The 14,958-nt window shown below is 38.9% G+C and overlaps 1 pseudogene across 1 annotated transcript; it reads left to right on the forward strand.

Annotated features, from left to right (window-relative positions):
• The first annotated feature begins 600 nt into the window (after positions 1-600).
• Positions 601-1,247, forward strand: LOC309968483 (large ribosomal subunit protein uL1-like; annotated as a pseudogene). The gene has a single exon. The product of its transcript is annotated as a large ribosomal subunit protein uL1-like (transcript).
• Positions 1,248-14,958: the final 13,711 nt, after the last annotated feature.

The following is a 14,958-nucleotide window of genomic DNA, read 5'->3' on the forward strand; positions in this document are numbered from 1 at the left end:
TTATGTAAGAGAATATCCTTGTTCTTGAAAATATTCAAGTATTTCAGGGTAAAAATGCATCATGTCTGCAATTTACTGTCAAATGGTTCAGAGATGAAAGAGAGAGAGAGAATAATTAAGCTAATGAAGTAAAATGTTAATAGAGAAACTAGACAAGGGTAAACTAGAGTTTTTGTAATATATTTCTAACTTTTGTTTAGGTCTACATGTACATCTGTGCTCCCAATGAAATGGGCACTGGTTCCATCCCTGGTGGGGGAACTAAGATTCCCGCATGCCGCTCAGCGTGGCCGAGAAAAACAAAACAAACAAAACCCACATAACATGTACAGGTATTTCAAATAAAATTTTTTAATGTTTTTATGGAGTTTAACCCAGCTATTTTCCTGAGATGTTTTGTAAGCCAATTGCAACTTTCCTTTACTTCATCTCTCTTCATACAAATAAAAATTATTTCATAAAAATATATAAAGAAAAGCAACTTAAATTGTCCCAGGAAAAAACAATAGTATAAAGAAATAGTTTGTCTTGAGTCATTCACTCATTCAACATTTAAATATTGAGTGTTGCTCTTTTCCGGTTATCGTGGCACAAGGCACCATGAGCAGCAAAGTCTCCCACGACACCCTCTACGAGGCGGTGCTGGAAGTCCTGTACGGGAACCAGTGCAAGCGCCGGAAGGTTTTGGAGCCAGTGGCCCTTCAAATCAGCCTGAAGAACTGTGACTCTCAGTAAGAGGAACGCTTCTCAGGCACTGTCAGGCTTAAGTCCACTCCCTGCCCCAAGTTCTCCGTATGTGTTCTGCGGGACCAGCAGTATTGTGATGAGGCCAAGGCTGTGGATATCCCCCGCATGGACATCGAGGCGCTGAAGAAACTCAACAAGTATAAGAAACTGGTCAAGAAGCTGGCCAAGAAGTACAATGCCTCTTTGGCTTCAGAGTCTCTGATCGAGCAGATACCACGAATACTGGGCCCAGGCCTGAATAAGGCTGGCAAGTTCCTTTCCTTGCTGACCCACAATGAGAACATGGTGGTCAAAGTTGATGAAGTCCATGATCAAGCTCCAGATGAAGGAGGTGCTGTGTCTGGCAGTGGCTGTTGGCCACGTGAAGATGACATATGAGCTTGTGTACAGCATCCACTTAGTTGTCAACTTCCTGGTGTCATTGCTCAAGAAAAATTTGGCGGAACATCCAGGCTTTGTACATTAAGAGCACCATGGGCAAGCCCCAGTGCCTTTACTAAGGAACAGCTTAATAAGCCATACTCCCACCATTTAAATAAATAAATAAATAAATATTGAGTGTTTCTTATATGCTGGTTGCTTATTGTATCAATATTTAAGGTCTATGATTACTTTGAATATACTGACAGTAGGTTTCTTTCTTTTTTTGAAAATTGTAAAGCACTACAGCATTTATTTATTTATTTATTTTTAACATCTTTATTGGAGTATAATTGCTTTACAATGGTGTGTTAGTTTCTGTTGTATAACAAAGTGAATCAGCTATACGTATACATATATCCCCATATCCCCTCCCTCATATGTCTCCCTCCAACCCTCTTTATCCCACCCCTCAAGGTAGTCACAAAGCACGGAGCTGATCTCCCTGTGCTATGAGGCTGCTTCCCACTAGCTATGTCAATGCCACCATCTCACTTCGTCCCAGGTTTTATTCCTGTCCTGCCCCTAGGTTCCTTAGAACCGTTTTTTTTTTTTTTTTTTTTAGATTCCATATATATGTGTTAGCATACAGTATTTGTTTTTCTCTTTCTTACTTACTTCAGTCTGTATGACAGACTCTAGGCCCACCCACCTCACTACAAATAACTCAATTTTGTTTCTTTTTATGGCTGAGTAATATTCCATTGTATGTATGTGCCACATCTTCTTTATCCATTCATCTGTGGATGGACACTTAGGTTGCTTCCATGTCCTGGCTATTGTAAATAGAGCTGCAGTGAACATTGTGGTATATGTCTCTTTTTGAATTATGGTTTTCGTGGGGTATATGCCCAGTAGTGGGATTGCTGGGTCGTATGGTAGTTCTATTTTTAGTTTTTTAAGGAACCTCCATACTGTTCTCCCTAGTGGCTATATCAATTTACATTCCCACCAATAGTGCGAGAGGGTTTCCTCTTCTCCACACCCTCTCCAGCATTTACTGTTTGTAGATTTTTTGATGACAACCATTCTGACTGGTGTGAGGTGATACCTCATTGTAGTTTTGATTTGCATTTCTCTAACGATTAGTGATGTTGAACATCCTTTCATGTGTTTGTTGGCAGTCTGTATATCTTCTTTGGAGAAATGTCTATTTAGGTCTTTTGCCCATTTTTGGATTGGGTTTTTTGTTCTTTTGACATTGAGCTGCATGAGCTTCTTTTGTATTTTGGAGATTAATCCTTTGTCAGTTGCTTCATTTATTTTCTCCCATTCTGAGGGTTGTCTTTTTGTCTTGTTTATGGTTTCCTTTGCTGTGCAGAAGCTTTTAAGTTTCATAAGGTCCCATTTGTTTATTTTTGTTTCTATTTCCATTTCTCTAGGAGGTGGGTCATAAAGGATCTTGCTGTGATTTATGTCACAGAGTGTTTTGCCTATGTTTTCCAATAAGAGTTTTATAGTGTCTAGCCTTTCATTTAGGTCTTTAATCCATTTTGATTTTATTTTTGTGTATGGTGTTAGGGAGTGTTCTAATTTCATTCTGTTACATGTAGTTGTCCAGTTTTCCCAGCACCGCTTATTGAAGAGGCTGTCTTTTCTCCATTGTATATTTTTGCCTCCTTTATCAAAGATAAGGTGACCATATGTGCCTGGGTTTATCTCTGGGCTTTCTCCCTTCTTCCCTTCATCTATATTTCTGTTCCTATGCCAGTACCATACTGTCTTGATTACTGTAGCTTTGTAATATAGTCTGAAGTCAGGGAGCCTGATTCCTCCAGCTCCATCTTTCTTTCTCAAGATTGCTTTGGCTATTCGGGGTCTTTTGAGTTTCCATACAAATTGTGAAATTTTTCGTTCTAGTTCTGTGAAAAATGCCGTTGGTAATTTGATAGGGATTGCAATGAATCTGTAGATTGCTTTGGGTAGTATAGTCATTTCCACAGTGTTGATTATTGCAATCCAAGAACGTGGTATATCTCTCCATCTGTTTGTATCATCTTTGATGTTTTCATCAGTGTCTTATAGTTTTCTGCATACAGGTCTTTTGTCTCCTTAGGTAGGTTTATTCCTAGGTATTTTATTCTTTTTGTTGCAATGGTAAATGGAAGTGTTTCCTTAATTTCTCTTTCAGATTTTTCATCATTAGTGTATAGGAATGCAAGATATTTCTGTGCATTAATTTTGTATCCTGCTACTCTACCAAATTCACTGATTAGCTCTAGTAGTTTTCTGGTAGCATCTTTAGGATTCTCTATATACAGTATCACGTCATCTGCAAACAGTGACAGTTTTACTTCTTTTCCTATTTAGATTCCTTTTATTTCTTTTTCTTCTCTGATTGCTGAGGCTAAAACTTCCAAAACTATGTTGAATAATAGTGGTAAGGGTGGGCAACCTTGTTTTGTTCCTGATCTTAGTGGAAATGGTTTCAGTTTTTCACTATTGAGAATGACATTGGCTGTGGGTTTGTCGTATATGGCCTTTATTATGTTGAGGTAAGTTCCCTCTATGCCTACTTTCTAGAGGGTTTTTATCATAAATGAGTGTAAAAAGCTTTTTCTGCATCTATTGAGATTATCATTTGGTTTTTATCCTTCAATTTGTTAATGTGGTGTATCACATTGATTGATTTGCATATATTGAAGAATCCTTGCATTCCTGGAATAAACCCACGTGATCCTTTTAATGTGCTGTTGGATTCTGTTTGCTAGTATTTTGTTGAGGATTTTTGCATCTGTGTTCATCAGTGATATTGGCCTGTAGTGTTCTTTTTTTGTGACATCTTTGTCTGGTTTTGGTATCAGGGTATATACGCTAGTTGCTTATTGTGTCAATATTTAAGGTCTAGGATTACTTTGAATATGCTGACAGTAGGTTTCCTTTTAAATTTCTTTTAAAATTTCTCTTAGCATACAAATAATTCTATCCCCATATTTTGTCATTCCTCTAATCGGAAGATATGTTCTTTGTAAACAAAATACTCTGGATATTTTTAAATATATTAACCATACTGTCACAAAATATGTGTATGTCAACATTCACGAGGAAAATTTCTGACCCATCCCACACTTGTCATCTGTGATTCAACCTAATGTAAGATTTATAAAATGAAATAAAAACAGGAGAAGCATCCTATTTTAATCAGAGTGGAAATTTGAACAAATCAATATCTAAAACGTTATAAAGTTACACATTGTTTCAAACTTATTAAAGGAATTATGATTGTTCCTTGTTGTTTTGATATTTATTAATGATTGGTTTATTTAAGAGATCCAAGAAATGCTAATGGAATTCGAGTAGGAAAAAATCATGTGAGAATAAAAGAGATAACAAGCTGATAAAATCTCTCACCTTTCCAACTTCTAGAGCTCCTTCATGCATTTGGTGTTCTCACAGAGAGACCAAGGGCTGCATCAGTGACCTTCATTAATGTATTTTCATTTATTTTATTATTATTATTTTTTAATTTATATATTTTAAATTTATTTTTGGCTGTTTTGTGTCTTTCTCTAGTTGCGGTGAGCGCGGTCTACTCTTCATTGCGGTACGCGAGCTTCTCTTTGCAGTGGCTTCTCTTGTTGCAGAGCATGGGCTCTAGGTGCGCGGGACTCAGTAGTTGTAGCTTGCGGGCTCTAGAGCACAGGCTCAGTAGTTGTGGTGCACAGGCTTAGTTGCTCCACGGCATGTGGGATCTTCCCGGACCAGAGCTCGATCCCATGTCCCCTTCATTGGCAGGTGGATTCTTAATCACTGCACCACCAGGGAAGACCTTCATTTATTTTAAAAGTCCTAAATTCCACAGAGGACCTGAGCTACTGTTTTCAAGCAACAATAGAAAAGGTGCAATAGAACAAGTTATACATTTCACAATTCAGAACCCAAAGCAAGAAAACCATGAAACCAGTATGAGATTAGAGCAGAAAATCAGACTTCAAGCAGCCAAAGCAAAGATCAATGTCTGAAATTTAAAAATAAAATGGAATCCTGGGTGATTTTTTTCCTAACTTTTCTGCTCTGTATTTTTCATTTTTTTCTGAAGCCTAAAAAATATATTTAGAAGTTAAGAAGAAACATGACATTATTAAGGAGCTACTGACATTCACCACCTGCCATCATTTACTAGTCGTGGCGGCAGCACGGCAGATTCAAACTTCCTCTTAGCTGCAGGGTATTATCTGGCAGTTAAGCTTGGCTCCACACAGAAGACAGCATCCCGAGCTCCTGCATTTTGCATCACTATTTGTCACCTGAGCCCCAATTATACAACATAGGCTGCTTAGATCTTAGAATTCAAAAGTTTCCTTGGCCAACATAACAACCAGCTTACAACAAAGAAAAATTCTTCCAGTTTCTGCCAATAATCCTGATCTTTATGAGCTCTGAAGGAGGCCAGGGATGAGGGACCAATGGGATATACAGGTTCCCAGGTACAGTAATAATTTCGTGCCTCTTAAAATTAGTGCTACTGAAATGCTTGTTTAACATTTACTTAGAGAAGGAAGAACTGAGTAATAAGACTTTGGGGGCAGCTGGCAAACTCTTCTACTGTATTCTGGGTTCTTCAGTTTTGGCAAGAGAGTTGTATATATTGGGTTGGCCAAAAAGTTCGTTCAGGTTTTTCCGTAACATCTTACAGAAAACCCGAACAAACTTTCTGGCCAACCCAATACTTACTATTCACAAAATAAAAAGATGGAAATCAGCTGGACCCAGTTTCACTAAAAGCAGCTTAGAGACCATGTACTGTTGTTAAAGAGTGCCCCCTGGGTGTTTCGAACTATGACAAGTGATTGTATTTACCAGAATTCCTAAGGAATTCTGGTAAATACAATTTTCTCCATATCACTGTTTTCCACCACAACAGTGCTCACTGATACCTTAACATCCCCTACAATGGCAACATGGACAGCTCCCCTGCTGGTCCACCCCTTAATCCAGCTCTACTGGAAATAACAGTTAACAGTGCAGCTGCTCTATGGTCCTCCCAGTTGCCTTTGCCCCCTCAATTCTGTCCCCTTATTCTCCTTCCCTTAAAAACACCAGAGTAAATTCCTCAAATATGTCCACCCTGAATCCAAGGTATAGACCTTCACAGCTCATTCTTGATCCCCAAATTATAGGTATCTGTTTATAAAATAGGGACCCACTGTTTGTAGTCTGAGGTTTTATTAGTTTCATTTAACATCATGCTCTAAGCACTGGCATATATGACTAATATTCCATTATCTATATCATACCACACCTTCTTTACCCATTCATTTATCAGTGGGCACTTAGGTTGCTTCCATATTTTGGCTATAATAAATCATGTTGCAATGAACATAGAGGTGCCTATATCTTTTCAAATTAGTGTTTTCATCATTTTTCACTAGTTTGAATAATGCTTCAAAAAAATCTTTAACTTGTTATTGAGGGCTACACCTCAATAGGTTAAATATCACAGAAAACTTCTTTTTTTATATATATACAACAGGCTCTTATTAGTCATCAATTTTATACACATCAGTGTATACATGTCAATCTCAATCGCCCAATTCATCACCCCCCCACCCCCACCCCCCCGGCTACTTTCCCCGCTTGGTGTCCATACGTTTGTTCTCTACATCTGTGTCTCTATTTCTGCCCTGCAAACTGGTTCATCTGTACCATTTTAAATAAAATTTAAAATTTAAATAAATTTAAATAAAATTTAAATAAAATTATTTTTAAATAAAAATTTAAAATACAGTATTTGTTTTTCTCTTTCTGACTTACTTCACTCTGTATGGCAGTCTCTAGATCCATCCATGTCTCAACAAATGACCCAATTTCGTTCCTTTTTATGGCTGAGTAATATTCGATTGTATATATGTACCACATCTTCTTTATCCATTCATCTATCACAGAAAACCTCTTAGGCAGGTGGTTCAACTGGAAGGAGAGAGTGGGAGGAAGTAACACCTGACTGTTACTCTGTGTGGAGTTGAAAACATGCATACCTATCCCACACCTTGCTGCAATTTTGATGTGCCTGATTCTACGTGCCGGAAGGTGGACAAGGATGTATAATTTTCTCCCAAATGATTCTGATTCTTCCCTTTCTTCCTGTACCTGCCCACCACCCTTTTATGAACCATTGTAACCGTCAAAACTGAGGGAAGAACATTAGTCTTCAGTGTTGTGCTCAGGCCAGACACCACAAGCCCTGTCTAGAGGAGACCTCCGTCTCTGGGCTGCTCCCATGACCTCACACCCTCCTGCTCTCCTCTCAGCTGCAGACTTCACCAAGTGTCTCTAGGGTATGTCTTCAGCCTGTCCTGGGGTGACTAGAATGAAAACAGAAACAGCTATCCAGTTGGAAGAGAGAAAGGAATTAAGGTATCCATAAAAAGCCTTTCCAAAGCAGCAAAATATTTGTAAAGGAGAAAGGAAATTGGGGGGTGGCCAGGGTGTATTCCTATTCTTTGCCTACACACACTCCAGAACAGTGGTTCTCAACCTGGTTTTTTATCTCCTTTCTCCTCCCTCCCCAGGGACATTTGGCAAAGTCTGGAGACATTTTGTCACAACTGGGATGGAGATAGTGTTACTGGCATCAAGACTTTTTTGGATACATTTTTAATCAAACACATAAAGAACAGGAAATTTCCGTGTTTTTTTTTTTAACATCTTTATTGGAGTATAACTGCTTTACAATGGTATGTTAGTTTTTGCTTTATAACAAAGTGAATCAGCTATACATAAACATATATCCCCATATCTCCTCCCTCTTGCGTCTCCTTCCCACCCTCCCTATCCCACCCCTCTAGGTAGAAACAAAGCACCGAGATGATCTCCCTGTGCTATGTGGCTGCTTCCCAATAGCTATCTATTTTACATTTGGTAGTGTATATATGTCAATGCCATTCTCTCACTTCGTCCCAGCTTACCCTTCCCCCTCCCCGTGTCCTCAAGTCCATTCTCTACATCTGCATCTTTATTCCTGTCCTGCCCCTAGGTTCTTCAGAACCTTTTTATTTTATTTTTTTAGATTCCATATATATGTGTTAGCATATGGTATTTGTTTTTCTCTTTCTGACTCACTTCACTCTGTATGACAGTCTCTAGGTCCATCCACCTCACTACAAATAACTCAATTTCGTTTCTTTTTATGGCTGAGTAATATTCCATTGTATATATGTGCCACATCTTCTTTGGTTGTTTGGTTTTTTGATATTGAGCTGCATGAGCTGCCTGTATATTTTGGAGATTAATCCTTTTTAACCTGATTAAATTAGCAAAAGTAAAATTATTGATACTACCCAAGGGTGGGTATGAGGAAATGGGTACTCCTACATACTTAAACTAGCACACAATATCTATTTAGATTTTAAAGATGCATAGCCTTTGAATTAGCAATTTCATTTCTAGGAGTCTACTTTGCAGAAATATTAACATAATTATGAATACACAAATGTATAGGGATATTTTCTGCAACATTGTCCATAATAAAAAATTCTAAGTGATCTATCATCTACCAAGAGAAAAACTGTTAAATAAATTATAATATTCCTTATAAGAGACTACTATGCAGCCATTGGGAAGAATATTTTGATATTTTTATGCACTGGTATGGAAAACATCTGTAATACAGTAATAAGTGAAGAAAAACTATAATAAAAGGAACTTTTTCACTCTAAGTGAAAAAATAGAACTGTATGTATAGTATGATCTAATTTATATTATATGTTTGCATCTGGACAGTGAAAAGTATGAACAGAAAGAAGCTATTAACTGTGGTTCTCATCTGGAGAGTACGTTCTGCAGTGAGCTTTTTTACATTTTATATCATTCATTTAATGACATTGTTATGGGTTGAACTGTGCCTCCTCTAAATTCATATATTGAAACCCTAACCCCCAGTGTGACTGTAATTGGAGATAGGGCCTATAAAGAGTTGATTAAAGTTAAATGGTCATACTTGTGGGGCCCTTATCCGATAGGACTGGTATCCTTATAAGAAGAGGAAGGGACACCAGAGAGCTCTCTCCTTCCACATGTGTACAGAGGAAAGGCTATGTGAGAACACACTGAGAAAACAGCTATTGTGCTCACTTTGGCAGTAATATACTAAAATTGGAATGATACAGAGATTAGCCTGGCCCCTGCATAAGGATAACACACAAATTTGTGAAACGTTGCATATTTTTTAAAACAAGATCAACACTTAAACACACACACAAAAAGACGACGAAGAAGACAGCTATCTGCAAGGTAGAAAGAGGGGTCTTACCAGAAACCAGCTCAAGCTGCTATGACAAGATACCACAGACTGGTTGGCTTGAGCAACAGACATTTATTTTCTCACAGTTCTGGAGGCAAGAATTCCATGTTCAGGGTACCAGCTCAGAAGAAATACACAACACCTCTGCTCATAGTTATTGCAGAACTAGTCACGTGACCCCAACCAAGTTGCAAAGGAAGCTGGGAACTATGAGAACTACATGAACATTTAAAGAATACCAAATATTTCTGTCATACTCCTTGTTATGGATTGAACGATATTCCACCAGTACCTCAGAAAATAATTTTATTTGGAAATTGAATGTTTACAGAGGTAGTTAAGTTAAAAATGCCTTCAAGTTAAAATCCTTCTTCTGTCTCCTCTTAAAATGAGGGCATTAGAGCGAGCCCTAATTCAATAAGACTGGTACTTTTTCTTTTTAAAAAATAAATTTATTTATTTATTTATTTTTGGCTGCGTTGGGTCTTTGTTGCTGCGCATGGGCTTTCTCTAGTTGCAGTGAGTGGGGGCTACTCTTCCTTGTGGTGCACGGGCTTTTCATTGCAGTGGCTTCTCTTGTTGCGGAGCACGGGCTCTAGGTGTGCAGGATTCAGTAGTTGTGGCATGTGGGCTCAGTAGCTGTGGCTCACAGGCTCTAAAGCACAGGCTCAGTAGTTGTGGCGCACAGGCTTAGTTGCTCCACGGCATGTGGGATCTTCCTGGACTAGGGCTTGAACCTGTGTCCCCTGCATTGGCAGGCAGATTCTTAACCACTGTGAAACCAGAGAAGCCCAAGGCTGGTGCTTTTATAAAAGGAGGACATTTGGACACAGAGACAGACATGAACAGAAGGGAGATGATGAGAACACATGCAGGGAGCAGATTGCCATGTGAAGATGGAGGCAGAGATTGGAGTTATGCTGCCACAAAACAAGAAATGCTTCGGGTCGCTAAAAGCTAGTGGAGAGGCATGGAACAGATTCTCCCTCACAACCCTTACAAGAGACCAATCCTGCTGACATCTTGATTTGGACTCTAGCTTCCAGAACTGTGAGACAATAAATTTCTATTGTCATAAAGCAACCAGTTTGTGGTACTTTGCCACAACAGCCCTAGGGAATGAATACACTTATCTATCAAATTGATGCAGAAAGAGACTTAATACATGGAATTAGACGCTTAAGAATCTGTTAGAATGACTGGAAAAACAGGCTCTAGTCTAGACATCCAGGAATTACTCCCAGAACAATTGGGACACCTAGGGTTACTGATATATGTACCACAATCAGGAGCTGGCTCTCAGGATCTCTTCACTTCAGCCAGTATCTGAGAATCAGGAAAGCATTATCAGAACCATCAGCTCCAGAGCCACGTCATGCTTCCCAGGATCTGCACAAGCAAAATGGATGCCTTGTGTAACTCCATCCTCTCACAATTTAGTTCAGAATTTAAGCCGTGAGTGAATACATCTGTTTTATGGAACTAAAATTAATCTGGAGCACTTTGTTGCAAATATATTGGGAAATGTAGCCTTTAGTTTTTAGCTTCTGAAGCAAAAGAAAAAAATTAAAGAAAAAGCCCACGAGAAAGAGGTTGAAATACATTTTGAACAAGCTATTCTCTTTTACTTTTCCTTTTATCTTTTTGGTCACTATTTTATGATTTACTTCTTTAACATCCTTCTTCTGTCTCCTCTTAAATAATACTATTGCCCATTCTGCCCTTGGTAGTTTTTCTTCTTCTTTATGTTCTCCGGACAAGTGCATCTATCCTACATTTGTTCAGGTGTCTCCATCTCCGTCATTACCACCCTAGGATATATTATGATCATCTCTGACTTGAATTACTGCAGTACTCCCTATGTGGTTTCCTGTTCTCCCTTACTTCATCCCAACTCAGTGGGATGGGGGTGATCTTTGTAAAATTCATAAGATTATGTCTCTCTTTGGTCACTCTTCTGATTTTCTTCATTACCTTCAGGATACATCTCTAGCTCCTCACTCTTAAGAGTTCACCTCGGTCTGACCGGCTATTAGCCTTGTCACTCACCATTTCCTCACAGACCTCATGCCCTATACTTAGACACACGAAACTGTTTAAAGCATCCAGAATGTCTCATGTCCTTTCCTTTCTCTTCACTTTTGCACAGGCTGCTCCCTCTGTCTGGTCTGGAAGTTCTTTCCCTTCTTTTTGACAGGTCAGCTCCTATTCATCGTTTAATCTAGGAAGCCCAGGCTAGGTTCATCTCCTATGTGCTGACTTCCATATTAATTCTGGTTACTTGATGATTTTCTTCTTGAGAGGAAAGAATGAGAAGGGAATAGATTTGAGGAGTTTTGAGGAATGGCAATGAATGTGTTTTGATCACCTTTCTATCTTTAGTATTTAATATAGTAATTAATTCTTTTGTTTTCATTTTTGTTCTGTTTGCTTTTGTTTTTGCCAGTGGTGTGAACAGAGGCACACATTTAAGACTGCTGTAGGGATTTGGATGTATATAATTTTCTGCCTTTGCATTAGTTTACTAGTACTGCTAATGCTGCTTAAAAACTTACTTTTGTTTTGGTAGTAGGTCACATCCTTAGTAGTTATGTTACTATTCCTATTTCATAGATTGAAGTTGGGAGTAAGGTCACAGCTTCTTAAAGAGGATAATTAATTCAGAACTTCTTCCCTCATGTTATACTAAGTCTAAAACAACACTTCTTAGTTCCTGACTAGCCCAGATGAAGTATATTTAATATGCAAAACATTTATTCATTCATTCATTCATACATACATTTATCCATTTAGTCAAACATTCAGTAACTGAAGAGGAATGAGAATAAATAAAAGCCATCAGAAAGAAACAAAAAGTCAACTGTTGGATAAACCTTTATACATATTATATATAATATACTTAGTAGTTTATGATATGCTGCCTTATTCACTAATTTTGCTGTGTCATTGATGTGTAAGTCTTATCATCCATCACAACTGTATAGCATTTCTAGAAACCTGGTTCTTTTTTTTTGTTGTTGTTGTTTTTTGTGGTACGCGGGCCTCTCACTGTTGTGGCCTCTCCTGTTGCGGAGCACAGGCTCCAGACGTGCAGGCTCAGCGGTCACGGCTCACGGGCCTAGCCGCTCCGCGGCATGTGGGATCTTCCCAGACCAGGGCACGAACTCGTGTCCCCTGCATCAGCAGGCGGACTCTCAACCACTGCGCCACCAGGGAAGCCCCAAAACTGGTTCTTAAAACTCAAAATGACTCATGCTGCCCACTACTGGTTAGATGGACTGGTTGGGAATTAGAAAGGAGAGATGTTCAAAGTCTCTCCTAGGCCTGGCTGCTGAAGGAAGAAATCCTGAATAGGTGTCCCTTCTGTTTACCACAGTGTACCAGTGAGCCTTTGGATATGCAAAGGCAGCTAACCAAGGGCTGAAAAGCTATATTTCTCTTCGTCATAAAGTGTGGGCTCTGAGCTGGTATAGGGGAGATGAAAAGGAATCCTGAAAAACAGAGGAGAAAGGAGGTTTGAAGAGTTTCTAAGAATGCCAAACAACATTTTGGGAACCTGAAGTGCACATGTAAAAGAGGCTAATGAGAAATTCCCAGAGACAGGGTAGGTGAAGTATTTAAGAACAGGGATGCCTAACATGTACTATTTTGTTGTTGGCATTATTGTGATGTAAAATCACTCTATTATCTCAAACAGTTAGTAAAATATGCCACATGTTTTGGGGGTGGGAGGATTAAAGGAAGGGCTAAGTTCCACTGGTGTGTGGGTGTGGAGTAAAGGGAAGAAAACAGTATAGGAAGAAGAAACAAGACTTTACTATTAATTGTGTTGTCACACTGCCCTCTAACGGGCTGTCAGTATCTTGCCAGATTCAACTGCTGGCTTCTGAACCACCTGACTCCGCCATCTGCCGACAGTTTCCCCGCACTTGTTGACAAAGTTTGTCTTAAGCTTGAGGCCTGGGGAATAGCGCAAATTGATTAAAGCTGCTTACCTTATTGTCTTTGCAAAATATGGACAGTTTCCAAAATATGACAAAGAAGCTTCCCCATCAGAGTTGTGTATTTTATATTAACATTAGATCTGCACATTCCACTATGATTTGACGGCACTAATGATGGCAGCTTTGCTACGATTGATGATCAAAATGTTGGCATAAAATGATATTGGATGCTTATGCTATTAAAAATAGTTTGAATGATATTTTGCAAGAACTATTAAAATAATTTCCAGTTATTAATTTAATTCAAAATAAACTCTCTCATTAGGGATTTTATAAGTTAGAGCAAAGCCAGCCTGCTCCCTAGCAAAGTAACTTGGCAGCTATCATGATGAGGAGTCCTATGCCAGGCCAGCTGCATTATGTTTTTGTTGGGTTTGACTGCAAATCCTAATTGCAATTGTACCTATTCAGAGCTGGTTAAATCCTTGCTATTCCAGCTTTTCCAAGTGGAAGAAAAGGAAACTCCAAGTCCACTAGAGTGGTACTATGTAACAAGCATCAGACTAGGTTGTAGAGATAACTAGCTACATAAGACACCACTACTACCTTCAGTGAGCTCAGTGTTGGCTAAGGGGGAAAGGCATGTTACTGTCATGTCCACAGTACCCCCTCCCTTTAGCAAATAGAGTGTCTGGCTAAGATCCATATGCCTAATGGTACTTGATGAATATGTGTTGAATAAATGAGGGAATGAATGAACAAACATATGTGTATAGGTTAAGAGTTTGCCAAATAGCCTGTTTTGATCCCAGCTCTGCCACATACTAGCTATGTAAATGTACTACTTTACTTAAACCCCTTGAGCCTTAGTTTCTACATCATAAAATGCTTAGCACAGTGCCTCACATACAGCAAGTACTCAATAAATAATAGTTTAATAATATCGTGTGAAAAGGGCAACAAGGAAAAGAGGGAGTGATTAACTATGGAGATTAGAATCTAAGATTATGTACTATATATGTACATTTAGAAGTACGGAACAATTGTTGGATTTGGGGAATTTTTTTATGCTGAATGAGGATTCTACTTTATTCTCTAAAACCAAGTGGTAGGAAAAATGATCTCTGGAGTCAGTGACTCACATACTTACAGTTCCATAACCAGAGAGAGAGAAAATTATCTGGCTAACTCAAGTTAAAAAATTCTCAGAGAAGGCCCTCTTTGGGTCAGGTCAAAGGCCCTATTTGGGTCAGGTCCATCCCTAGACCAATCATCTTAACGTGGTGTGGCAGGCAGAATAATGGCCCCTCAGACATGTCCATACCCTAATCCCTGGAACCTGTGAATTTTACATGGCAAAAGATAGGATTTGTAGATAGGACTAAAGGTACAGACCTTGCTATGGGGAGATTGTCCTGGGTTATCCAGGTGGGACAATCTAATCATGAGTCCTTAAAAAGCAGAGAACCTATCTTTGCTGTGGTTAGAGAGACATTTGATGACCAGAAGAAGGGTCAGGGTCAAAGAGATGTGACATTGTTAGCTTTGAAGATGTCGGTAGGGGGTCAAGAGCTAGGAATGTGAGAGGTCTGAAATCTGGAAAGG

The sequence above is a fragment of the Leucopleurus acutus genome (genome assembly GCF_964270905.1).
Source record: "Leucopleurus acutus genome assembly, chromosome: 11".
Taxonomy (NCBI): domain Eukaryota; kingdom Metazoa; phylum Chordata; class Mammalia; order Artiodactyla; family Delphinidae; genus Leucopleurus; species Leucopleurus acutus.